The following is a 27384-nucleotide window of genomic DNA, read 5'->3' on the forward strand; positions in this document are numbered from 1 at the left end:
AAAACTTTTTTCCCTATTTAATTTTAGCTGTGAATTTCGTTAGTAATTAACAGTAACCGTCAGATTATTTTTCTCACTCAAAGGAAATGACGTAAAAAAAAAATCATAAAAATAATAACAATAACACCGAAAAAGTATAGGAAAGAGTAAAAGAAAAAATAGCATAAAGCTAGATGAAAATGATTAATACCTCAACGCTTAAGCGAAAACGGTCGTATACATTTCAGCAACGAGGCTCAATTCTCTTTTCACCCCGGTCCCAACCACGATCTAGGCCATTTGCGGTCGTTCTTTTTTTTGTTTTTTTTTTTCTTTCATCGTGCTTTTTCCGAGGCATTTTGTGTACCGCGGCGTCTAATGGATTATTTTTCCACCGAAGATGATGCTCGAGAGTTATTAATAACGCGCTCCAGGTGCGAGGGAGTGACTGTGTCGATTAAACTCGCGCCTCTGGTTGGTGATGTACTATAACCCCTTTCTACTTCAGCTTTTGTACATCTCCTCGCCGGGATATGAGGGTGTGCTTTTATCGTTTCATTTCTCTTTTACTCTCTGACCCCCATTCTCCTGTACACTCTCTTCCGTTGCTTTTTTTATACTCGTCATTCTAATTCAAAAACCATTATATCACTACACTCTACATCCCTCTCACAATTGTATAATTGTTCATGCAATAAATATATCCTTTTTTTTCATTTTGTTATTTTGTTTGATGAAATATTTTTTTATTGATTCAAATTTAAAAAAAACAGCTAACAATTTTTATTCCAATTAAATATAGTCATGTATATTAGGGTGGCGCAAAAAAACCGACTATTTTTTTTTAAGTCTCGAGTCAAAAAATGTTAGTTTTTGATGTTTTAAGAGTTCTTTCCAAAGGACAGCTAAAAAAAAAATTTTTAAGAGGTCGCTCCAAATTTTTTTAAATTTCAAAAATCGTCAAAAATCGATTTTTTTTTTTTTTTTAATTTTTTTTCTCGATCATAATTTTATAAACAAAAAAAAAAAAAAAGGTTTTCCTGAAAGTTTCAGTTCAAAATGTGAATTTAAAAAGGTCGCTCATAATTTTTTTTTAATTTATTAGTGACTATTTAATTGGATTAGGATTTTTTGACTCTGAAATTAAAAAAAAAAATTATGAGCGACCTTTCAAAATTTAAATTTTGAATTGAAACTTCCAGAAACTTATTTTTTTTGGTCTATAAAATTATGACGTAACGAGAAAAAAAATAGAAAAAAAAAATTTAGATTTTTGAAATTTAAAAAAATTTGGAGCCACCTCTTAAAAATTTTTTTTGAGCTGTTCTTTGAAGAGGGCTCTTAAAAGAGCCCTCTAATATATACTATGTGCGGACTTGAGTAAAAAAATTTTACCATCCTTTTAAAATAATTCACTCGATTCTCTGTCAGAAAATTAATTAAATTTACACAATAAACTTACATAAGCATCACAAATAATTGGCATACAACTGATCGACAAGGTTGATTTTAAATTATCGTAACATCTACTGGAGTGTACAATTACCAATAAATATATAATTGAAAGCTTTGTAATTCAATATTAAATCAAATTACGTTCGATCAGCCAGCAATCGAAGCTATTGTGTTACATTTTATCTGACTTATCAGCGCATAATACGAGTGGACAGAGAAATCGTTAGTGAAAAATCTTTTCTGTCAGTTCGAGCAATAAAACATACCTGACACTCAACTGTAAGGCAAAAATACCAACTTTTTGATTAAGAATACGTCAATAACAAGTGTAAGATTCTTACAACGCAGAACGATAATCCTGAGTAAATAAAAAAAATAAGTGAGTAATAGGAATAAACTAAATAAAAACAAAGCAGTGAAATACTTATGATAAAGTTCAGAGTTAATTTTTCCTCAGTCTCAGCGCCGTAATCGGGTGACGTGTTTGATCTCTCTTAGGTTTTGAGGGTGCCTCGATCGATCCCAATAGCTTCCGACGTTGGATACTTAAGTCGTTTTTTTTTTTCTTCATCTTCATCTTCTTCGTTCTTCCTTTCTCTCTCTCTCTCTTAGGGTTTTTCTTTTCTCTGCCTTACCTTTGAGTTCTTTTTTTTTCTTCTCATTCCATCTTGCGATCTCTTCCACCGCCGCAGTATAAGTTTTCGAACATTTCTGTTTGCAAGTCTTTACGTTGACCAAGTCGAAGTTGAAACGAGTCGAGTTCGAATTATAAAAAACTCCGCAGTGGTTTAAGAACGCAGTATCTGAAGTCTCTACAATTCAAGAACGTAATTTTCTTTTCTTAAATAGAAAGAAGCTAAAAAAACATAAATAAAATAAAATAAACTTTTAATTTAAACGTCAGATGAATGACGTTAATGACGATAAGTGTTGCTTTTTTTCATAAAAGCTTTTAAGTGAGCTAAAACTTCTCAGAAAAGCTACCTTTTTAATGAGCTTGCTATACGAAAATAAGAAAGACAAAAAATTATAAAGCGAGTTGAATATTCTCTCGGAATATTTTTTATTTTTTTTCATTCCTCACATTTTTATTTTTACCTTTATCATTATTATAATACTCGTTTATTTTCTCTGTTGGTCTTTCTATCTTTCACGATGTCGTTTTCATTTTAGTTTATTTTAAAAAATTTTTATTTTCATGCATTCGCAGACGGCAACGCCGGAATTAAGCTATCCTTGTCCCTCTTTTGTCTCGTATATCCACATTCACCGGGGTAAAATGCAAAAGCTCATTTCTGAGCCGAAACTTTAGCCCAAACCCAACGATGCCAGCTCGGGAACGACGAGCACACTCCTCTCGCCTTATCCTTATTCTCCTCTGTGGTTTCTTTAACTCGGAATAATAAGCTATGCTGATGTTTGTTCACTTCTTAAACGACGAAAGCCTGGTATTTTGCAAGCAGAAGTGCTTTGCCGGCTCGTTGAGAGTCATTGTCCCACAACCGTTGTCGATTTTTCTATCCAACGCCAGTCGGGATTTTCTCAATTTAACGTTTCTTTTGTACGCACCCTTCATATCACAGTCTGACTCTCGCTTATTATACTTAATATTAAGTATATATAAACGAAATAAAGTTATATGTCTACTACTACAACAAGCACAGATCTTTTGTACGAAATATTCCCGGTTCGGTATATAATACAGATTGCGTGATGAATAAAAGGAAATAGAATTTCGAGCGCCTTGAGATGAAAGTCAGGGTAAGAGTACACGTCAGTCATTTTTAGAGACCAGAACACTGTATTTGAGGGTTGCTGTGTCTCTTGGGGGACCTTAGTAACGTTTGATATGCCCACTAAATTATACAGATCAAACTCTCGGAACAGTGTGTATTTATGAGTAGCGTGATATGTAGCTGCCTCGTCAAACGTTCTTCATTAAATATTTATTCACTTTCCGGTGTATTTTTCAAGCTGATAAATTTATTGATATTTTATCATTGGCTAAATATTTGAACAGGATTTATTATTGTTAATTGGTTTCTCAATTAATCGTATTGACTTGTTTTATTTGTCAAGCTCATCCCACACGGAGAAAAAAATTTAGCTACAGGAACTCTATAGTAGTTAGTTAGTTGTAAAAAGTTCCAGTAGGTTAACGTATTCTTATGGTAACTACACCGTTTGGCTTCTATAACTCTATGTCGTTGAGCTCTGAGAGCTAAACGTTATTTACCTCTCACAACTCTACAGGATCGTTCTGAGACTATAAAAAATTTTAACAAATTTATAATGCGTGATTTAATATTGATAATATAATAAATAAATGAAGCAGAACGAGTTTATATTGCCAATAATAATTGTTTATGACAAATAAGAATAGTATTATAATAGAAATAAAATAATAATAGAACTTATATTGCAAAGAAAAATTATCACAATCATAATATATTAAACTAATAAATTAAATTAACAGTCACTGCAAATGAACCTTGAAAAACCGTTCTAACGAAATTCAATTTGACAAAAAAAAAAAAATTACCTATTTCCTTAAATAAATAAACTGGAATCTTAGTTGTCCTTATATATTTTTAATAATATGGATAAGTAACAAAATAATTATGTTTGTCATTTTGGAAGGTTATGAAATATGTCAGCGCACTCCACTACTACGCAACGTAAAGCTCTCCCAACTATACCGTTGGTCTCTCAGAACTATCCCGTTGAGCTCTGAGAGCGCAACAACATTTAGTTATCAAAACTAAATAAAATTTTGTTACTGTAACTCTATAGAAACTAATAAACTGTGTATAGTTATGGTAACTCTACAATTTAATTCCCAGAACGAAATTTTTTTTTCCGTGCAAGTTCTGTCGAAAACTACACAGAAAAAAAAATGTTCTTGAATCAAGTATATATTTTTGAAGAGCTCAATATTCTTGGTTTGAGTAAAAAAATTCTTAATTTAAGAAAATTTTTTTTGATTTAAGGAAATTTTACTTAATTTAAGAATTTTTCGTTTTGATTCAAGACAATTACCCTCTTCAAAATTATATTCTTGGTTCAAGAATTTTTCTTTTGAATCAAGTTAATTTTTTTTTCTGCGTAAAATCATTGTGTAATTTTTTACCCCTTCTACCCCTATCCACCGAAATTATTGATCGCAAAACTTTTCCGAGTGTTAAAATAATACTTGAATAATTGAGTAATAAATTTGTAAAATCGCCTGCTAATCCATATGGGACCACCAACAACATAGAGTTTTAGCCGGCTTAGTTCTCAGTTCCTGTCTCAATATCCTCGCGGATATTGGATACAGTGTACCAACGGGGCTACTATAAATTAATGCAAATCTCTTCCCAAATGTAAATCTCCCCACAGAGCAAAACAATAGCGTAGTCTTGTTACACTTCTCCTGCCCTTACACCTTCAGCCCTCTTACTTCCGATATCATTGTGTGTACGTACGTCTATTTCTCCACCTATATCTGTATTTATGTCTATACTCACGTCTACTCTTACTCCTACTCCATCACATGAACCGTCAGCCCTCTTGATCCTTTTACTCAACCGCTCACTTCCACTCGAGACTAGCAACAACAATTATACACATAAACTAAACTACGATAGTCGATCAAACTATCATAAAGTTTCCACTTAATAGTTATTCCAGAGTCCTTCAAACTAGACACTATCTACGGCAAACACTTAGTCAAGAGTCTAACATTTGATGACGTAAATTAATGCAACTTTATGGACTAAACTTTGGATACGTCAACTAGCTGTAAATAACAGAACTGTATTTAAATTTCTAATAAATCTAAAACAGCGCGTATATATATATATATATATATATATATATATATATATATATATATATATATATATATATATATATATATATATATATTCTGTCTATAGAATAATATGATATTTAAACGAGATAAATTTCTTGTTGGATTTTCACTAAAATCCTTCGAACTTTTAAAAAATTTTCATTGGTTTTTTATTTTCTTCAGTCGATAATTTTTCAGATTTTTTTCTATTATTTCGTGACTTAATTTCAGTTCTGTCAGAATAAAATTTATTTATCAAAAACTTCAGAATAATTGACAGTCGAAATCTGCGTATAGACTTGTTTAATCTCTTGTTACATAGTATGTAATGGAAGTATGCGATTAAATATAATTGATTTATCAAAATAATACCAGATTCACTTCAGCTCTATTGCAAAAACAAATTAAAAAAAAAATACTATAGTTTTTACGTTTTAATTGTTTATTTTGTTGTATTAATATAACTATATAATATTTTTAACAATTCATTCGTTCAAAGTTAATTGAGATATTGTTAGTAAAAAAAAATATTTGAAATCTTTTTTAATTTAATTAAAAAGTAAACTCTAACAATTAAAAAAATTTTTTTTTGATTTATTAATTTTAATTTGCAATTAAAATAGAATTTATTTGTTATTTCCTAAAATATAGACAAACAAATCTTTTCATACACAGAAAAAAAAATGTTCTTGAATCAAATATATATTTTTAAAGAGCTTAATATTTTTGGTTTGAGTAGAAAAATTCTTGATTTAAGAAAATTTTTCTCTATTTAAGGAAATTTTATTTAATTCAAGAATTTTTCGTCTTAATTCAAGACAATTACCCTCTTCAAAATTATATTCTTGATTCAAAAATTTTTCTTTTGAATAAAGTTAATTTTTTTTTCTGTGTACAGTTTTTTATGAGCATAAATTTATCATCTATAAATAACAAATTTTATTGATTGAAATAAAAATGTCAATTTGAAATTCACGACAATAGCAAATATGATTCAGTTGCAGAGATTGACCGCTGACAAAATAAATAAATGTAAATCCAGACTACTAAATGTAAATCTCTTGTTCAGTTATGCAGGGTACAGCATATAAGTGCCAAGTGCCGGCCGCGTGTACGGACTATTTTCCCCTTCATCCCCATCAATGCGGGGCGGAGTAATCTCATAAATTTATATTAAGCTGATACTACGGCTATCCTTCTCAGTCCCTCGTCAGTTGGGGAGTAAAATTACTCCAGCTACTGCTACTGTTATATCACTCTTATACGTCTATTTTCAACCCCCGCTGTATAGGATGTCCTTCCCCTAGGTATTAATGCTACTTTAAGTGCCCGCTCGCCTTTCCGATCCCTACTAATTACAAGTCACCAAGTTTCCTATATAAAATAGTCTTCTTTCGGTTCTTTGTTGACGCGGTGCGATGATTATAACTTAATATTATTGTAATAACGACGAAAACTTGTATTATAAGTCAAAAAAAAAATGTTTACCTTGTAATTATTTTCTCGGAAAAGTAGACGCTACATTTCTCGCTTATGTACTTCCTCCCTCGGTGTTTCGACATTAGTCTTTAAATTTTAACTTCAGCTCGATTTAAAGTTATACTTTATTTTTAACATTATTTATTCATTTTTATACTCTGCGTGAACATTATTTAAACGAGGTAAAAAATCGCTTTTAATTTACTTTTTAATTATGTTTCACATCGTTGAATTTTTTAGCATTCATTTTCATGAATAGGATCTAAAGTGAATGCTTTTTAATCTCAACGTGTAATTTAAATTTCATGCAATACATATTTTAGAAAAATACTCTCGAGTTATCTTCTTCGTTCAGCACCACATGTCGAATTCAATGAATATATTCAATTTATCAACAATAAAAATTTTTTTTAACTCACTATAAATTCCTCTTCAATATTTTAAATTCTCATAAAATGAATAAATCTATTGTTATTTATTAAATAAAACTGTGAGCTTAATTTTATCAGCTTCATCGTCTAATTAAAATTTTTTAATTAACTACAAAGCAATTTTGATTGTTAAAAATCAATACATCACTCAACATTATATAAAACATCAATCTGATTTAAAACAATTCGTAAAAAATTTTTGAATTCATTAACATTCGATATATCCGGTCACTTTAATAATAAACATTATTGATGGTATGTTAATAATAAAATAAACAAATATTTACGGGCTTGTGTAATTACAGGAGTTACAAGGGGAATAAATTTGTGGTGAATATTTCCTATTGTTGAAATAAATATTTTTTTAATTAAAATATACATAATATATTTGTTCATTGACTTTCAAAATTTTCTGTTTACACACAATTACGTCAACAAAAAGTAGTATTATCTATTTTGATTGCTTGTTTAAACATTATCCGACTCACATAAAAAAAAGTTACAAATTAAGCAATAACGAAATGAAATTATAAATTGCATCACTAGTATTGCAGCTCGTTTTAATAAACATGAATTTATAGACTAAAATGTCAATTAATATGGTCATTATTCAAAGTTATTGTACTGAATATACATTTCATTAAAATGTTGATGAAATAGTCCCAAAATCAATGAATACGTAATTAAAATTAAAATATTATTAATAATCTATACAATCGTCGTTGCATTCGGGTCAATAATACTCTATAATTCACGGAAAAAAGTAAACTGTAAAATTCACTCGGATTCCGGTTAATTTTTATAGTTTCAAACAGTAAAACGGACATCGGGGTGGCAAAAATATAAATATTATAGAACTTAATGTAGAAAATTTAAAAGCCACAATTTATAATTTAATATCGAAAATAAATGATTTGTAGCTGTCACTATAGTAAATAACGACTCTCTCATCTTAAAAAATTACAATTTCAAACAGTAAAAATTGCCGTTTCAATGTATCGATGGTTTTCTAACGTAACCTCGTATCTCAAAAATGACAATTTTAGAGATGAGGTAAAAAATGGCTTATAAAAAATTAATATTCATCTAAAAACAATATTTATCAATTGTATTTTTCCAAAATACTATCGTATTTATTATTAACTAGACATAACATGCTCGCTTCGCTCGCCTTTATTTCTTCAAAAATCCCGCCACTATCTCAGTCAACCAATCAACAACCGAATAAAATAGTCACAGAAGTGACGTAAAACGATACGATATCCGGCCATCAACTTTTTAGAAGAGGATCTGGTTTATATTTTTTTTCAGTAACGCGTTTATAATTAATTATTAATTTTTCAGTAGAACTCTTTCATCTTCAAAAATCGAGATACGTGGTTGCGTCAGAAAACCCTCGAAATAGTCCATACTATGAGGAGAAAGGGGAACTCAGATTAGAAGGGGGTATCACTCTGGGAGAATTTAACATTTGAAACAGTAAAAATTCTACTCTTAAAATATATATTTTACCAGTCCAAGCAAGTCAATAATTATAGTTTCATTTTTAGCATTGTGTTTAGAATTTACCATTTTACTTTGTACACTGATAGAAGGATTTATTTGTATTAAATAATATTTGTTAATAGCTAACAAATCATTTATTAGAGACTACTTTTTAGCATTAAACAAATATTTCTTAGTATTTAAAATGATTTGTTTGTATTTAATAAATCTGATATTCATTTATTAATTATTAATAAATTTTTTTAAATACTAAGAAATATTTGTTGAGAATTAAAAAATGGCTTCTAATAAATGATTTGTTAAATATTAACAAATATTTTTAACTATAAACAAATCCTTCTATCAGTGTAAATATTGAAGTTGCTTGTATTAGAAATTTAGTTACTGTATTGTATACTTTTTACATATCATGCGATCATTTTTTAGGTACGAAATGATAAATATCAAAGTCAAAATTCTTAATTATTATACTTTAACATTTTCGACATTCACATAGCGAATATTACTGTTTGAAATAGTATTTTCTTCCATGTAAAGAAGAAATGGTAGCATTTAAATGATAAATATTATAAAGTGATTGTTAAAATCACGATTTTACTGTTTGAAATGGTAATTTTTAGCAGTTGATCATTACTTATTATAAATCGACTATTATTTATTACAGTTTACTTTTTTCCGTGTTAAATATTAAATCTCTTTATCTTTAATACTAAACAAATCTTAATTAAATTTTATTTTAATGGATAGAAACGCTCAAATCCTCTAACTTTCTCTTTAATTATTTTTCATGCTTGCTTTATTTAAACTTAAAAATCTACTTTATTTTACCTTAAAAAAAAAAAAGAAAAAAAAAACATTGAATGAAACACAAAAAGAGACGCTGAAAGAAGTTAAGCCCTCGTTGGACGTTGGCAAAAGACGGGGACGATATCCGTGTGCCAGAGACACGACAGCGAGCTTACACGAGAGCTACTGCATTGGTGGACTGCGGGACCATCACCGGGGAAGCTTTAGATGCCTCTACGGGTATGTGTCTGCTGGTGGAGCTTTCCCCAAATGTTCAAAGGTCTCTCATTCATTCTCTTTCTTTGACATCCTCATACTTGCGCGCAGAAAGACAAAGAAGCCTAAGTCGATTCCTGGATCGATCCTATCGTGTACATACCCTGAATTACCGTGACTGCTGTCACTTTTTTACATTTTACCCCGGGTAAAATTCTGTGCAGTGCAAGAACGAACTTGTTCTCGTTTCCGTACTATTTTTATCCGCGAGGAAATATGTTATCGTGTTTCCTATTCCTCTGTTGTCTTTTGACTTACCTGATCGACTTGCTTACTCTGATTCTTTTTCTTTTATTTTATCTTGTTTACGTATTTTAGTTTTTTTTTTTCGCTACTGCATTGTTGTTATTTTTAATATTAAAAATAACAATGTTGCCTGACAGCATTGTTTATTTTAGAGCTGATGGCACTGAGTTGAAACGTAAATAAGGAACCGAAGAGAGTAGTACATGTTTCTTTTCATGGATGCTCGAGCTTTTGTTTCACAAAATGAACTACGTGAATCTTTTTTAAATTTTTTTCCATCAGTACTTTTAATGAACAAAAGATAAAATCGATAGTTTATCAATATAATTTTCTTATTTTTGTTCTAGGTAATTATATTAATTTAAATTTAATTGAATATAGGTTCTTTTAACTAAAATTTCTTACAAATTAAACCAATTTAAAATTTTTAATGTATTACAATATAGAACAATTTATAAAAAAGCCGAAATGGAAGTAGATTTTATAATAAATAGAAAAAAAAAACTACTAAAATTGTACACAAAAAAAAACTAGTGCAACAGCGAATTTCATACACAGTAAAAAATTTTGCGTCATTGCGTCAAAAAATTTTGTGTTAAAAATTTTTATGTTAAATATTTAACACATTTTTTTATTGATTTAACATAATAAGTGTTAAATTTACACATAAAAGTGTTAAATATTTAACACAAAAACTTTTAACACTAAGTTTTTTGACGCAATGACGCAAAATTTTTTACTGTGTAATTAGCATAGCGGAATAGGACAATTTTGAGACTACACTGATAGAAGGATTTGTTTATAGTTAAAAATATTTGTTAATATTTAACAAATCATTTATTAGAGACCACTTTTTAGTCATTAACAAATATTTCTTAGTATTTAATACTAAAAAGTGCTCTCTAATAAATGATAATACTTGTTAACTATTAAAAAGTATTATTTAATACAAATAAATCCTTCTATTAGTGTACACATATGACATAGTACTCAAATTGAAGCTTATTTAAAGAGCTTTCAGATGCAATTGACAGAAATTCAATAAGTTATCCCATTCAAAAGTTATTCGAGTAAGAAATTGAAGAAATATCAATTTTAATGAATTTAAAAATTTTGAAATCTTGGCATTTCTAAATTACACTGATTTGTTTATAGTTAAAAATATTTGTTAATATTTAACAAATCGTTTTTTAGTCCTTAACAAAGATTTCTTAGTATTTGAAAAGATTTATTAATATTTAATAAATGAATATCAGATTTATTAAATACAAATAAATAATTTTAAGTACTAAGAAATATTTATACAACATTAAATATTAAATAATAAATACTGAATACTAAAACTAAGAGGAAAATACTAAATGGGATGGGAATGTATGATAGTTATAAAACTGTACAACTGGAAATAATAAATAAATAATACTAAGAAATATTTATTTAATACTAAAAGTGGTCTCTAATAAATGATTTGTTAACTATTAACAAATATTATTTAATACAAATAAATCTTTCTATCAGTGTACTTGACCGATTAAGCTCGTCTTTGAACTTGACTTCGATATTTATCTGTAGAATAAATACTAACTTTTGAACTATATCGATGGTCTAATTAGCAATTTGTCTAACTCCTTATTTTTTAGAGGGTGATTTTTTAACATTTTGATGTAGCTACACGGAAAAAAGAAAACTCGAAAGATTACAGTATATAATGCAACGTAGCGCTTCGTGATGAAAACTGGAAAAATTACAGTTTCATGTTGTAATTATTACAGATTTTGTAAGAATTACATTGTAGAATGTAATATTTACATTGCAAGCTCTGAATATTAAATTAAAAAATTGAATTTAGAAAAATGTTATTTCAAACTGTAATTTTTCTAGTTTTGATTACGACGGGACCGATTTTACATTTTATACTTTAATATTTCGAGTTTTCTTTTTTCCGTGTATAATCCAATTATAAATTATTTGAATGATTCAAACCTAAATATTATATCTCTATTAGATAATAATGATATTAAATGGTTTTTATTAAATGGAGTTAGACAATTTGCTAATTAAAACGTCGATATGCATTTTCTGAATTCGCTTGACGAGCTGAGTCGAAATATAGCAAAATTTTTCAAAAGTTCCGTCATGAAAACCAATGCAATAATTAGATTTATATGAAACTTACTAAAAAGAATCATCTTTAAAACCGTAGATAAACATTTTTACAAACGAAAAAAAATACAGCTTTAACTTAAATGCTAAGATTTTTTCCTTCTTAGTCGTTTATACTTACTGATGCTGTATTTTTTATCTCCATCTTATCCTTTATTTTATTAAGTTATACAACTTACCTTTTTTTATTCTTTTTTTGTGTCTTATCTGGTGCCTTCTGCCAAATCCTGTAATATAAGACTTCTTAAGAGTTTATAAGACCGGAAAATAGTCGTATTAAAAATTTACTTCGAGTTATTCTGTTGATATTTTCAAGCACCGGCTAATCTAAATATTTAAAGTTTTAATTATTTGTTTATTTAAAAAGAAAAGTATTTGATTTATTAGCATTGTCAGGCTAAGTTCACAATAATTCTGACGCTGCTCTCGATTACTTCAATTCGACACAAAACAAATTAATTATTGAATATCGATTCGAATGAAACAAAATTAAAAACTATTGAATAAATCTTTCAATTATGGAAATTATCCTCCATTTAAAAAATTAACAAAAAAAAAGTAGACACTTTGAAATAAAAATCACGAAGCAATTTTTAAAGATTAAACCAAGTAGTAACGCAAGTTATTAGTCAGCCTTAATAGCTTCTGAGCACTAATAAAAATTATGGCCCTCTATTAATTATTTTATATTAATCTTTTTGCTTTAATTAAATCTCGTATAAACTTAATTAATATAAGGACTTGAAAAAAAATAAAAGACAATTATTAATGTATCTTTGTACAATATTTTTATTATCTTAGTTTTTATTTTGACACTGGTTATTTTAAGAAAGATAATATCTAACCTCTTTATTGTTTATTATCATTTTACTTATTTAAATTATTATTTTCATTCATTTATTTTATAATTTTATTTAGTTTTATCTCTGTTAATCAATCTCGTGAGTCTCTGAAATTACACAAGAAGCTTTTTTTTCTCTATTTTCTATAATATACCCTTGGATTCTGCGCACCGTTTAAATTGGCCGAGTTTTGTTCGAGGCACTGCGAAAATTTCATTTCTCTCTCTCTTTTTTTTATTTTTTTTTTTTTTTATTTTTACCCGAGTAATGAGTTTTTTCGTTCCTCGATTTTGTACACTAGCAATTTTTTATATTTATTTTCTTCTTCATCATCATCATCATCATTATTATTATTTTTTCCTCTCACCTTGAATCTCACGCTTCACGTCGGCTAATTTGCCTGTCGCGTACTAAAGCGACATTGTCGGATCTTACCGTCTTTCACACTTCTTTTCTTTGTTATTATCATTATCATTATTATTATTATTATTATTATTATTATTACTATTATTAGTAGTATTATTATTATCGTTACTTGTATCACGTTCTACTTATCTTTTTATCTGGAATTGTTTTAGTTTATTTCTTCATATTAATTTAATAATGTATCGCTTGAAGCACGACAAATTAATTTTTCGTCACAAGAAACATTTAATCTCATTTTTTTTTGTTTAATTACTTTTGCTTATTGTCACTATTGTTCTTTAATTGGATATACAAATTATCCAGAATGTCGGTACGCAAATACTCGCAATTATTTAATCGTCCTCATTATCATTAGCTTACATTTAATCACTTATTCACGTGATTATCGTACGATAATTCTAAAGGTACAAACACTATTCTAAAACTCGTTATTCTATTAAATCGTTCAACATCAAAAAACAGCCAATTACAACTGCTAAAAATATAAATAAAAATAAAAAATTCACAAGACACACTATCTTATTTGAAGTCTTTCATATAAAATTAATGCGCAAACTTTCCTCTTCATTTCTCTCTCGTCATAAACTTCCGTACAGTTTTGTTGTCCTTGTACTTGTTATTCTTGTAGTCGTGGACCTTGGTCCTGTTCTTTAGACTCTGCATCTAATTCAAAGTTTCACTGTCCAAGTAATAGTGTACAGCACTGGTCTTATGGTTCCTTGTCCTCGTCCGATTCGTGAGTGAGCGAATAAGATAAAAGAGGATGTTGTCATTATTCACCAGAGTTCCATAGTGGGCGTAAGAGTATGTACTTCAATGTTTTCGTGTCTGTGATACCTGTCTCTGCGTCGTATAGTCGCTCGTCTTGAGAGAACAACTGTCAGTATCCCAGCTGCTCCAATGACTGCACCAATCAACACCAGCATTCCAGGATGTGTTACCAACTTAGTTTTCGGTTTTTCATCAAGATCCACCGTCCGACTATTCAGCTCTTCAGCGATAGTGTTTGCAATATCGTGAGAAAATCCGTAGTTTTGAGCATCCTTCACCGAGTTTTTTCCCAGTGTATTTGTTATCGTTTGTTCGGTACTAAAAATTCCATCAATCACATCTTTATTTATACTTTTATCGTAACTTTTCGGTTTAGAAATTTTTTCATCCTCTCGTTCCACAGAATTCACTCGATTGTCCAGAATTTCTTTGGGTTTTTCACGTTCATTATCAATAAATTCTTGTTCACTTGCTTTTCGATTACTCGCTCGGTTAACTTTCTTTGCTTTGTCCTCTAAACGAAATTTTTCATTAACAATAATCGACTGAATTTTTTTCTTTGGTTTTGAAATTTGCTTACTATTATTTGTAATAATATTTTTGCTATCATTACCTTTAAATTTATCATTACTATTTTTATTAATATAATTATTATTAGTGTTAGTATCATTATTATTATAAATATTAGTAGTATTCTTATTACTATTGTTACCGTGATTAATATTATTAATATAACTAGAGTGAGTGTTATTGTAATCATTAATATTAATACCATTAATGGGTTTACTATTATTAATATAAAGTCCAGTGGTTGGAGAATAAGTTGTATGAATTTCATTGAACTTAGTGTCGTTTAATTTAACCGTCAACGAATTAGCATCCTGGTAAAGTTTGGTAGACGGAATTTCATCAAGTACGGTGGTATTTTCTATAGCTGATTCGGTATGACTGATATTACTCTCGATGGAAGACGCATTTGTTGGCACTGTTAGTAGTGGTAATAGTTCCGGGTATTTCTCAACTCTGAAGCTTCGATACGAGGTATCACTGGTCGTGTCCGGAGTTGTGGTTATGGGCAATGTTATTGTTGTAGTAGTAGGTGGAGATGGCAATTCAGCGAGGAGTAAATTTGCAAAATTACCGTCTGAATAGTTACTACATCTTGCGGGGATTGTTATCTCTTGATGTTGTCGTATCCACTCGCCGAGCCAGAGCAAGTCCACCGTACAATTCCAATCGTTGTCTGCTAATCCGAGAACATTTAATTGTGGAAGTAGATAAATAAGATCTGATCTGAGTGTGGTGATGTTTGTGTTGATGAGATTCAGGAGCATTAAACTTTTGCATGCAGACAATGCAGCATTGTCTGTTAAAAGCTGAGCCGCGAGAGCCGGGCTGTGGGACACGTCGAGGGTAACAAGCATCTCGGGTGTAGGAACCGGAAATGCCATGTCACCACGCTCCTCATGCTCCCACTCGAGAGAAGTCAAATCTGACATGCGTAGCTCGCTCAAACGTGCTGGACCAGCAAGTGTGTTCGCCGGAAGTTGTCTGATGGGATTGTTAGATATGTCAAGTTTGGTGAGAAATAACAGCTGGCTGAGTGCACCCTCATCTATTGTCACAATCTCGTTGTCATTTATAAAAAGACACTGTAGATTGTCAATACCCTGGAGGTCTTCGCTGGTCAATGTTTTGATAGCATTACCACGTAGATTTAGTACCGTCAAACTTGTTGGCAAACTTCGTGGTACTATTTCCAATTTATTTCCCGATAAATCTAACCTCTCGAGCGTCTCTAAACGTCCCAATGAGTCTTCTTCAATGTCGTACAATAAATTGTCGGACAAGTCCAACATTTTAAGCAATGGATATCCATCAAAATCACCGTCCCGTATACACGTAAGTTTATTACCGGCTAAACGTAATGCTCTTACTGATCTAGTTAGTGCTGCTGGTACACGTACTAACCCAGTGCGTGATGCATCAACAGTCTCCAAACGTCCGGTCCCAAGCAGCAGTGAGACATCACGTTCCATTAATGGATTTTCTGCCAATCTCAGAACCGACAAACCCGGGAGCGGTTCAAGGACCCCGGATGCTGCTTTCGTAAGACCATTTCGCGATACATCAAGCTCACGAAGTCGTCCAAGCGTTTCGAACCATCTACCGCCTAAAATCTTCAATTGATTACCACTCAAATTTAGTGTTTGAAGAGAAGAAGCTAAATGCGTTAGCGTATCGTCTGGCAGTAATACCAATCTGTTGTCCGATATATCGAGATACTCAAGTGCTGTGAGACCGACAAAAGCACGTTCATCCACTCTCTCTATTTCATTGTCCCGTAAACTTAAACGCACTAGACCAGTAAGCGTCCTAAAAGCTTCACTTGGTAATTCACTCAATCGATTACTCGATAAGTCTAGCACTCTCAACTCACTTTTATTCCCAATAATCACATCACTCAAATCGACAATATTATTGCCGGAAATGTTTAATGTCGTAAGTCTCGTATTCAATTCCCATGTTATGTTTACAGGAAATGAACTATTCGTAATGGTTACTTCGTATAAACACGTTAACGATGAATTCTCTAATTCATCAAGCAAACTAGTTACTTGGTACTCGTCCGCACCAGAAATCACTAGTTTCTGTATATCACGTGGTAACGTTTCAATTAACGGAACACCTTCATAACATTCGACCTCTATTATCGCCCCAGCAGCAGTTGTTGAACCAATACCACCACTAGAAGTGTTTTTCATCACACCCTGACACTCACAGCAAGGCAGACTTAGTACCATTAGCCTGTCCAAACACTCGATTTGATCGAATACCCCGGAGGTGTTTCGCCATTCTGTCGATGTTGTTGTTGTTGATATTGACGGTGTTGTTGGTGTTGCTGTTGTAACAGTATTATTGATAAAAAGAGGACACTCGCCGGGTCCAGCACAAGCTGAGATGCTCGCCGTGAAGGCAAACACAAGTGTTAATAGCCACATAGTTATGGACACCAGCATGCCCTTGTTATCCTTCACGTACCACTGTTACCGCGTGTATGAAGTCTTCTGGTATCAACCTTGATCCATAGTACCCTCGAGCTCGACATTGTCATCGGTGAACACCACGAGCTGAACACCACAAACACACACACCCCCGCTCGTACGGGAATATACAAAGTATATTGCGAACCGGTTAACACTCGTACGTGGTAAAACCCCGACTAAACTAGTAGATTAACTTTGGTAGTTACTGCGGCGAAGGAGTCGCTCTCCCAACTGACTGAACTAGACTATGGGCTGCCAGCTACACCCCTACTATCACGGTGGGGTGTCTTCTTCCCCTATCCTTTAGCCTCCCTCACCGCCACCGCCAATACCGCCGTTCGCATCAGCCTCAGTACCAGCAGCAACGGCCACCAGCCGTCGCTTTTACTCTCGAACTCGATAAGGGGGTGTGCGCAAGCGTATACACCTATATCATAATATCATACAAAAACTAAACTGAGTTACAGCTTGTTTTTAGCTTTGTCCTTGCGTATATATTTTATATATAGAGTTTATATTAACTTGGAGCTTTTATATTTTGTGTATCTTATATTTCTCTTAGCTGTTATTAATGCCCATTCGTTTTTGCTCTACCGAGTAATATTCCACCGAGCAATAGCTTAATGTAAACCAACTGCCGGTGGATAAATCCCAGTAGAAAACCCAAGAAGAGAAAATGCCGATTTTACACAAAACTGCTACCACCAGAATTTTCTCAAAGTCGTTTTTCATCTGATAGTAATTGCTTGGGTAGAAAATCTGGACACGGTGTGTTGTAAAATGTATGACTGGGAATTGTAGCCGTGGCTTGATTTCTCTCTCACGCTTTCTGAGTCTTTTACTCCAATTATAGTGTACTATTGCTACTAGTTAGGGTATATAGGTCTGAGAGAAGAAGTAAAGTAAAGTACGAGTGTTCGTGTGTGTAAGTAAGAAACTAAGTTGAGGGGGAGATGAGAATTCATTTTGGTGGTTGTGCAATCAACCAAGTTAATTGGTAAGAATTATTAAGACTCCCCTAGATACTAGTGATGGCTGCAGTGGTGCTAGCAGCCTAGGTACTTGAAATTAAAGAAAATGAAGCCATTACTCAAGTGAAACGTTCATTTAGGTTATTCCGTAAAATAATCTTGGGTAGTCTTTGAAGAAATATTTACAGTAAACCGGATAACAATACTTGTATTCTCTTTCTACTTGCTTGACTGCTCGCTACTGAAAGCGGAAATGCTCGGAAAATTGCAAGACAATAGAAGTTACTACGAACACACAGTATATCTTCAATTTCCATTGTGTTTCCCGGTATTTTGTTTGCTCGCCTTATTGCAACGCTATCGGAAACTATCCTGCCGCCTGATCCTGAAATATCCTATTTATAGATCTTAAATTCTATTTATTCTTTCCGTTCACTTCCGTTTAAACGAATCCGTATGCAAACTTATCATCGAGATTCTTATTTTCACAACCTCCTTAACAATCACGTAGATAGAATCGCATAAAACTTAACATTCAAACTTTGGTAATCATGGATTGCAATAAATTTAATTTTATGTTTTTAAAACAACAAGTTGCATTAGTACAAAAATTACCATAACATTTATTGCTAGCGATAGTATCAGAAAATATTCAAATTTAAAAAATAAATAATCTCTACTATTATTAATAAACATTTGACTGTGTCATCGGTATCGTTACGTCGTAGTCATTGCAGTTGTCGTCGAGGTTAGCCAATACATACTCGTTGCAACGATGCTCGGAATAATTTGCATAATATTCAAATAGATGTAGCAGTAGTACGAAATGCATCTCACGATTTGCGTGGACACAAACGTGTCTGAATACATATAGGATACGGGGATGAACAAAAGGTCGTCTTTTCTTGTATTGGTTGTATCGTCCGGGAGTTTTCGAGGGACTCGATCGTAAAAGGAAACTATTCGTCGAACGTTTAGCCAAAACATTTCACCCCTTATGCTTGTTTTCTTACCTGTCTCTCTTTCTCTACATAGTTAAATGTATATATGTATATATGTACGTGTATATAAATATGTAATACATAAATTTACATTGATATAAAACCAAAACACAGAAAGAAAAACACTATAAACATTTTCCGTCGATTTCATTTTACAAGTATATCACCACACTATTTGGTAGGATATTCTTTGCTGTTGGCAAACCCAAGTGAATGGCCAGAAAAATACCATTTATCGTGATGTCCGCGACGTTTTTACAGTCACTATTTTTTTGCTTTCGGTCATTGCAAAGCGTTATATTGCCAGGGCAAGAGGAGACTTCCGTCCGTTGTCTATGTACAAATTTTCTCGTTTTATTTTATTTTATTTTGATAGTCTTTTTTTTTATTTCATCCTTTTCTGTTTTTTGTTATTTTTATATCGCACTTGCTCGTTTCCCAGGGCTCACGACTCGTTTGTTCGAGAAGCAATTCACTAGTCCCTTGTCTTTACGAGAAATTTAAATTTAGTTTCGTTTAGTACCGTGTCCGGGAACGATCACAATGGCCTAGAGGGTAAAGTAGCGGTGGCTGTTGTAGTAGTAGTAGTAGTGGAAGAAGAAGAAGTATTAGTGCGACAAAAAAGAGAGGAGAGAAATAAAGGAGAGATGCAAAGTGGGTTAAAAAGGTGGATCACTAAGCCGACAAGAGAAATAGAAAAGAATGACTTTGCTTGGATGGGAAAATGAGAATATAGAGAAATTACTTACTGTCAAGTGTAAAAGGTCGGAGTTTATTTTATTTTATTTCATTTTATTTTATTTTATTTTATTAGATTTTTTTTTTTGTTTAACCACGTCGAGCGCTTGGGATTCCGCTGGAGGAATTTATTCTTTATATCTTGAATAGGATAGCGGCATAATTTCTCATAATTTTTTATCAAGATAGAGAGCGGAAAAAAATAGCAAGCGTAAAATAAGTAGGATTTTTGCTGACGAAAGAGATGAGGTTTTGTATCTCAGCAACTGTAGATCCTCTTCTACTTGAAAGTTATTTATAAACTAAATTCTTTTATCCCTTACAAATTGAGTCTATTTTACTATGCTAGCTTCTATATTGTAGGGGTAAATATGGCTAGAAGTACGTATAACAATAATAAAAGTAATAATAACTTACCGGGGGATAATAGAAGTGCTTTTCATTGGTCTTACAGTGAATAGAGACAATTTTTGTGGATTTTCTAGAACCCCTAAGTACCAATTCGCTTTTCCCCCATACAAAAATCCAATCTCCCGTTGTTCACCGCGGGGAGCTTTCTCAATTAGCGCTCAGAAAGAGAAACGGATAAAGAAAGTCCTTGGCTCTTGGAGCCAATCGTAAGCCATTAGACGTAGAAATGACGTTGCTGATCTCAATTCAACAAAATCAGAGACTTAAATTCTTTAAGACATTTATTTGATTTGATCTCTCTTTCTTTCCATCTACCGATTTCCGTATCCAAGTTATAATTCGAGGACATCTTTAACAATAAAATTCTTATTGAGATATCAAATTTTTATATTTAAGAGTAAAAGTAATTTATTCAATTAAATAACTTTTTTCATTTTACAATAAAAAAGTAATTTATGATAATAGCTTTCGTCCTTTTTACCAGATTAATTTATAAAATTCTCCTCTAGAAATATCACAGTGGTCTAATAGAGAGAATTTAAGAATTTTTCATTGAATTTAAAATTACCAAGTAATGTAGGTAGATTCTGGTATTGCGGCAGAGACACCGACTGTACGGCAGGTTACTAGGCCAGAAACTCCAAGAAGAAGTAATAGCTTTTACTTTACCCAGTATAGCTCAGTAATAATAGGGAGATGTTATAAATATTACTACGGCTTAGGTTTGCGTCCATACATTACTTGGAATGAAAGAGCTTCAACAGAAACAGAGAAAAGGAGAAAATAAAAGTTACAAATGAAAACTCTGAGGTAGAAACGATTTTACTAGCTAAAGGGTAACTACTGTGCTGAAGCTAGAGAGTTTGTAATTGCCGAGGCTTTAAAGTGTCGCCGCTGATGGTCGATGGCAGTTGAGACTGGGTTAATGGCTTGTACTGAATGTCCTTTCTTGTGGAAACCACCTTCGCCTCCACTACTATCACCTCCTCCTTTTTCACTACCACTATTATCTTCAAATGAAGCAGGGTGAGAATAAGAAGAGAAGAGGGTGCCTTTAAACGTCCTCAAACAACGAATACGAATTAGAACTAAAGAACCAGAAAAGGGTAACTTTATCTTTGGCACTTGAAGCAACTTCCTTTAAGCTATTTACACTTGGAATTCATTACCTTTCTACTCAGCCTTTCTATTTAATTTTTTTACTTTCTTGTAAAAATAAAGTCTACTCTTCCTGTAAGCTAATATTTATCCAAAAAGTAAATTATAAAATAAACTATTTACCTTTTTTGAGCGCTCATTTTTTCTCACAGCGAGCTACTATGAATTTTTTATTTTCTCTTGTTATACATCGCGAAAAATAGGTTTTTTCGGGTGTCACGGGTGCGATATATATAAATACATAAACCAGGATAAAAGAGAAGAGAAGTACAAAGATAATAAACTTATTAAAGTGTAAATCGAAAAAAAAAAAAAAAAAAAAAAGATAAATGAACAAATACGTTCGCAAAAATCCCTCCAATCTTTTATTCATTAATGCCCTTATGTTTTTATTTATATTTTTTTCTTTCATGACTACACAAATATAAATATACATGGATATTTATATCTTCAGTAATGCTGACGTGTTCGGGAAGGGTCCCATTCGTTTGCGCCAATTAAGTAATCAACTCGCGAGAGCGAGAGTCAAGTGCAGCAAGCGACAGGTGTGACACACTCGCGTGTTAAGTCCCGAGCTTGCTAATATTTAAATTGCTCTAACAATACACAGACGTCAGCTGTTATCAAAGGTGTGTACACAGCCAATGGAAATTTAAAAACACATGCATTCTTTATCGACCTTTTTACTGATATTACAGCCCATTTTTTCCTTTATTCTGTTTTTTAACGTTAAGCAATATCGCTTTGATTAAAATTTGATGTTTCTTTTAAAAAGCGGGGTATAACTTCAAGTATACTTTAAAATTTTTCATAAAAGTTTTCCGTAAAAAATGAAGATTCTTCACTCTATTCATATGACATCATTATTAATTCAAAGTTAGAAAAAAATTTTGCTCGATAAATATTTTAGTTCGACTATTTTTGCTCTGAATAATTGACGGTATTTATTTTTATAAAGTTTTTAGACAGGTACACGCAAGTATGCGCTTAGAAATCTGATAGGCATTTGCACTTTTATACTTCTTGTTTACCGGGTTTATTTACTTTTAAGTAAGTAAGTAACCGTTAGCGAACAACAACTTTATTATGATCATCATTTTTTTGTTTCATTATCAAGGTATTAGCTTATGTATCCTAGAAGCTTCTCCCAGAGTGGTCTGTCTAGCTTTCACCATGTCAGCTTTTCTTTTATCTCTATGTTCTGGTATCACATTACGGTTAACTCCATGTACAAACCCGACGAGATACTTTGTGCAGTTTGTAATAGCGGGAAAGATAAAAAAAAGTATTAAGTAAAAAATAAGGAGTAACTCAAGCCAAATGAAGGTGAAAGCTCGGAAGATTGGTATCGGTTTACACGGTAAGATGAAGCTCTAAGCTTTCAGTTAAAAATATTTTTTATCCATGTTAAACTCTGAAATTATTTTATGGATAGTTTTTAACGATTATTATCCAGAATAAAACTTTTTTACTGCAATAAAGTTATAATCTTAATCTCGAATAATCTAGCGTGAGTTTGGAATTATTTATAATTTATAATAAAAAATAAAAAGTTGACGTTATAATTTTATAACCTGCATAGTTAATTTTAACTTACTCAAGTTTATATTTTAGCTGATGATTAATTTATGAATTATTTTATCCTTATGTTATTATTTAACATACTAACTAATTTTCGAGAGCTTGGGAAAAGAGAAATATCAAACCATAAACTCGTTGTTCGTGTAAAATTTTCGCATGCCGGAAAATTACTTGGTACCGGCTACCTGAGTACAGATTATTTATGAAAGTTTTAATCGGCGAGGCATTTCCGTGAGATTCAAAATTTTGCCAATGGCGAAGTTGATGAATAAAATATAACACAGGAACTCTACAGCAATAACTCTAGGGAAACTACTGTACTGTACAGTACCGTAGTATATAAGCATTTATGTGGGTATGTGCATGTGAGTTAGTTTATATAGTTATATTATACATATAACATATGCCTGAGCTTGTCTTGTGAGGGAGGATAGCGATTCACAAGATATCTGAACATAAGGAAGATACGAATGAATAAAGGGAACAGAAACAAAGGTGTCTTGGGGATCATTTGATATCTCGAGGATAAAATAGGATGATTCCACCCAGTATCTAGACAGTCGTACCATACTTGGTGAAAGTAATGACATTGAGATAAGTAACGTACTGAAATATCATTTCCTTTACGACTGACATCATCATCAAAACCAACAACAGATCTATTTACTTTTTTTCCATCATTTGCCGTGTATGACACCTTAAAAATGAGAAAAGATGCACCTACAAAATGTAATCTCATGAAAGAATAAAAAACAATATAAAAAATGATATGATACAAATACTGAGAATAAGAAAACGTATCTTTCAAGTTTTATTCCGAAATGCATTTGTCATTTAGTAAACAAAAATTTATAATAAGAAATATTGTGAAAGATTGTTGTGATTTGGAAAAAATAACTTTCGATGATTCCATGAATTTTTCATTTTTGGCAATAGCACAACTGGTGATCTAAAATCTGATTCTTTTTCGTTTTCTATTGCGGAAACGCCGAAGTGAGCAGAGTGCACATCCAAGATTTATCGTTTCCATATCCAGCCCAGGATGTATAGAGAGAATACCAGAAGGACATGAGCGAAAAAGAATAATAATGATAATAACAGTATAAAAAATAGATGGATGGAAGCGAAAAAAAGCACACAAGTACGAGTAAGTACTACAACTACATCATAGAGAAATGGACAAGTACCATTTGAGATTTGTGCCTTCATTCGTCAGCTATTCTGCGTTTCTTTCTTCTGCTACGCTTTCAATTTATCTTCACTCATCTCTATCGACAAACATTGCACAGATTTTTTCGAGATTTATCAGAAAACCATTTTAAATTTTTCCATTTAACTTTCTATGATTTTTCTTTTTTGGCCTGTGGACGTTTTTTTTTTTTTTTTTTTTCTCTTGTTCTTTTCTCTATCTTCAGATTAAAAACTCGAGTTCTGTAATAAAAATTAAACAATCGTATATATCCTTTAAGAAGATTCTTGTTAAAGAGCACAAAAGTCCATTGCCCAAGAGAATAAATCTTTTATAGAATTTCTTGAACTTGTCCTTTACAATTTCCCCTATCTTATTCTGTTTTTATCTTATTTTCGCATTTGGTCTTTTCACGTTCTCCTTCTCATCGATATCTTATTCTAAAAAGTGAGCATCAAGACTGCCACCACAGAGCGAAGACCCTACATATTGGAGCAATGCCACAGGAAAACACACTTTTCAACGCACGATTGCTGACCTTTCGAAGATTTTCTTTGGTAATAAGATCGGGGCATCAAAGCAGAAGCTCGAGGAAGCAACGAGCTAGACAAATCGATAATCGACGGCGAGACTTTTATTTCTTTGACGGCGAGCCGAGTTCTGATAAAAAAAAAAAAAATAAATTTAAAAAGCTGTGTTGAAAAAAAAAAATATTGAAAACTGCCGTTAACAAATCTCCCAGGACATTTTTTGCTATCGCTTACCGAATTGTATGCACACAGGAACGATAATTCTACTCTGCGAAAGTTCTGGAGCTCAAAATATGTGTACTGTGTCTGTTTCATCAAAGCGGCGAGTCTGCTCACCACAACCAGACTACAACATGATCTGTTGTATAGTAGCAATTATCGATATTCCATTAAACAAATTAGTTGACTTTTTTCTTTACACACATTTACTTTTTTTTTAAACTTAAGATCTCTTCATCGACTTAATAAAACATCAACCATTCACAAATTTAATTGAATTGCATTAGTGAATTAAATCTCTTTTTTCAATCAATTGATAACTTGAAACTTTTTCATCAGTCTATTCATTCAATTATAAAAAACGACTCAACAGAATAATAAGAACTTACTTATAAATTGTTTTTCAATAAAATATATACTTTCTACACTGATAGAAGGATTTAGTTCTATTTAATAAGATTTAGTAACAGATATTAAATGATTTAGTAACAAATCTTTTATTACCAAATATTTAGTAATAAGTACTAAATCATTTATTAAAGCCCATTTAGTTCCACCAAATAAATATTTAGTAGTATTTAACAAATGATTTATTGCTACTCAATAAATCGTTTATTGGTATCAAAAAAATTAATTTTTTAACTAATTTTAGCGTGTAACCTAACCTTTTAACTTAACACAAATCAAAATAATTAAAATAGATAATTTTAAGTAAAAATATAAGGTATTATAAAGAAAAGAATCTCATAAATTATATTTTTTTGTTTGAGACATTGATAAAATTTAAAATTAAATAAGTTTTTAACATATCAATAATAGTCAAATTGAAAATTGTAAACTAAACTTCACGGAGAAAAGACATAAATAGAACATTTATTGGGAGTATGTGTGTTTTTAAAAGTTTAATAAATCTCGCAAAATCGAGCTGAATAAAATAATCTGTCAGTTAATAGGTTATGTATCACATAAACATTGGAATTAACGCTTAGCTATCTACCGACAATACTTGCCAAAGAAATATTTAGTACCTGCTACTAAATATTATTTGGTGGAAATAAATATTTATTTCCATGTAATAAGTCTTTGTTCCTATGAAGGAATCATTTATTAAACTGTAACAAATAATATTGATGGGTACAAAATATTTGTTTCTCCCAAATAAATGTCTAAAAATTTTGTTACTAAATCAGTTTAGTACTCCGTACTAAATCCTTCTATCAGTGTACTTAAAATTATTTATTTTAATTATTTTGATTTATTTTAAGTTAAAAAGTTAGGCTACACGCTAAAATTAGTTGAAAAATTAATTTCTCTAATACCAATAAACGATTTATTGAGTACCAATAAATCATTTGTTAAATATTACAAAATATTTATTTGGTGAAACTAAATGAGCTTTACTAAATGATTTAGTACCTACACGGAAAAAAAATTTCGTTCTGGTAACCTAACTTTAGAGTTACCACAACTATACACGGTTTACTATTCGTTGTAGAGTTACAGTAATATAATGTTATTTAGTTCTGATAAATCAATGTTGTTGAGCTCTCAGAGCTCTACGGGATTGTTCTCAGAGCCAAACGGTATAGTTGGGAGCGCCCTACGTTGCGCAGTAGTGGAGTGCGCTGACATATTTCATAACCTTCTAAAATGATGTTATGTCCTAGACATTTTTTAATTTTCATTATTTCTATATTTTCTTGTTTTATTTTTATCTCTCAGTTATTTCCGTTTAAATATTATTACAGTAAAATTTATTTTCCTTATGACTCAACGTGAGTATTTAGGTAGTTCAAAACGTGTTTGAAACTACGGTCGGCGCAATGCAAACAATGATTTTAGATAACAGTCGCCTGCATGAGCCACGTTGAATGGAATTATAAAGAATTTTTGAGTATCACATAAAATAATTTTAGAGAATATCAACTAGAAATATTAATAGTACAACGAATAATTTAAGAAATATTTAATACGACTGTTTAATCCAGAATAATTGAAAGTCTTTAAAATATGAGAGTTAACAATAAACTCAACAAATATAGTTATTAAATACTGAAGGTAAAATAAAAGTAATAAGGGAGATTTAAGATATATTATATAAGAATAAAAGGATTTAAGCTAAAAGATGAATTTTTTTTTTATAAAGTGAAGATGTTTGAAAAATCAACGTACTGAATAAATTTAGGAAATAATGTAACAAAATAGTTTCAAATAGAACATAAAATATTGTGCGCATAAGAATAAATGTGTTTGTGTGTGTATTGATGTGCCTATACATGGACAGATGTATATACCACTAACTTTAGGAATATACCTATACCCTTGTAAGAGATAACACACAAGA

At 31.2% G+C, this 27384-nt stretch overlaps 1 protein-coding gene and 1 long non-coding RNA gene across 3 annotated transcripts in view; one reads left to right on the forward strand and one right to left on the reverse strand.

Annotated features, from left to right (window-relative positions):
• Positions 1-27384, forward strand: part of LOC123275409 (protein timeless homolog) — a 136520-nt gene that overhangs the window by 28506 nt on the left and 80630 nt on the right. The window lies entirely within an intron of this gene.
• Positions 1220-24399, reverse strand: LOC123275411. The gene is made up of 3 exons (XR_006511678.1): positions 24390-24399; positions 17934-17940; positions 1220-1331 (listed from the first exon to the last, which is right to left on the reverse strand). It is a non-coding gene; the product is annotated as an uncharacterized LOC123275411 (long non-coding RNA).

The sequence above is a fragment of the Cotesia glomerata genome, linkage group LG1 (genome assembly GCF_020080835.1).
Source record: "Cotesia glomerata isolate CgM1 linkage group LG1, MPM_Cglom_v2.3, whole genome shotgun sequence".
In the NCBI taxonomy this organism is placed as follows: Eukaryota; Metazoa; Arthropoda; class Insecta; order Hymenoptera; family Braconidae; genus Cotesia; species Cotesia glomerata.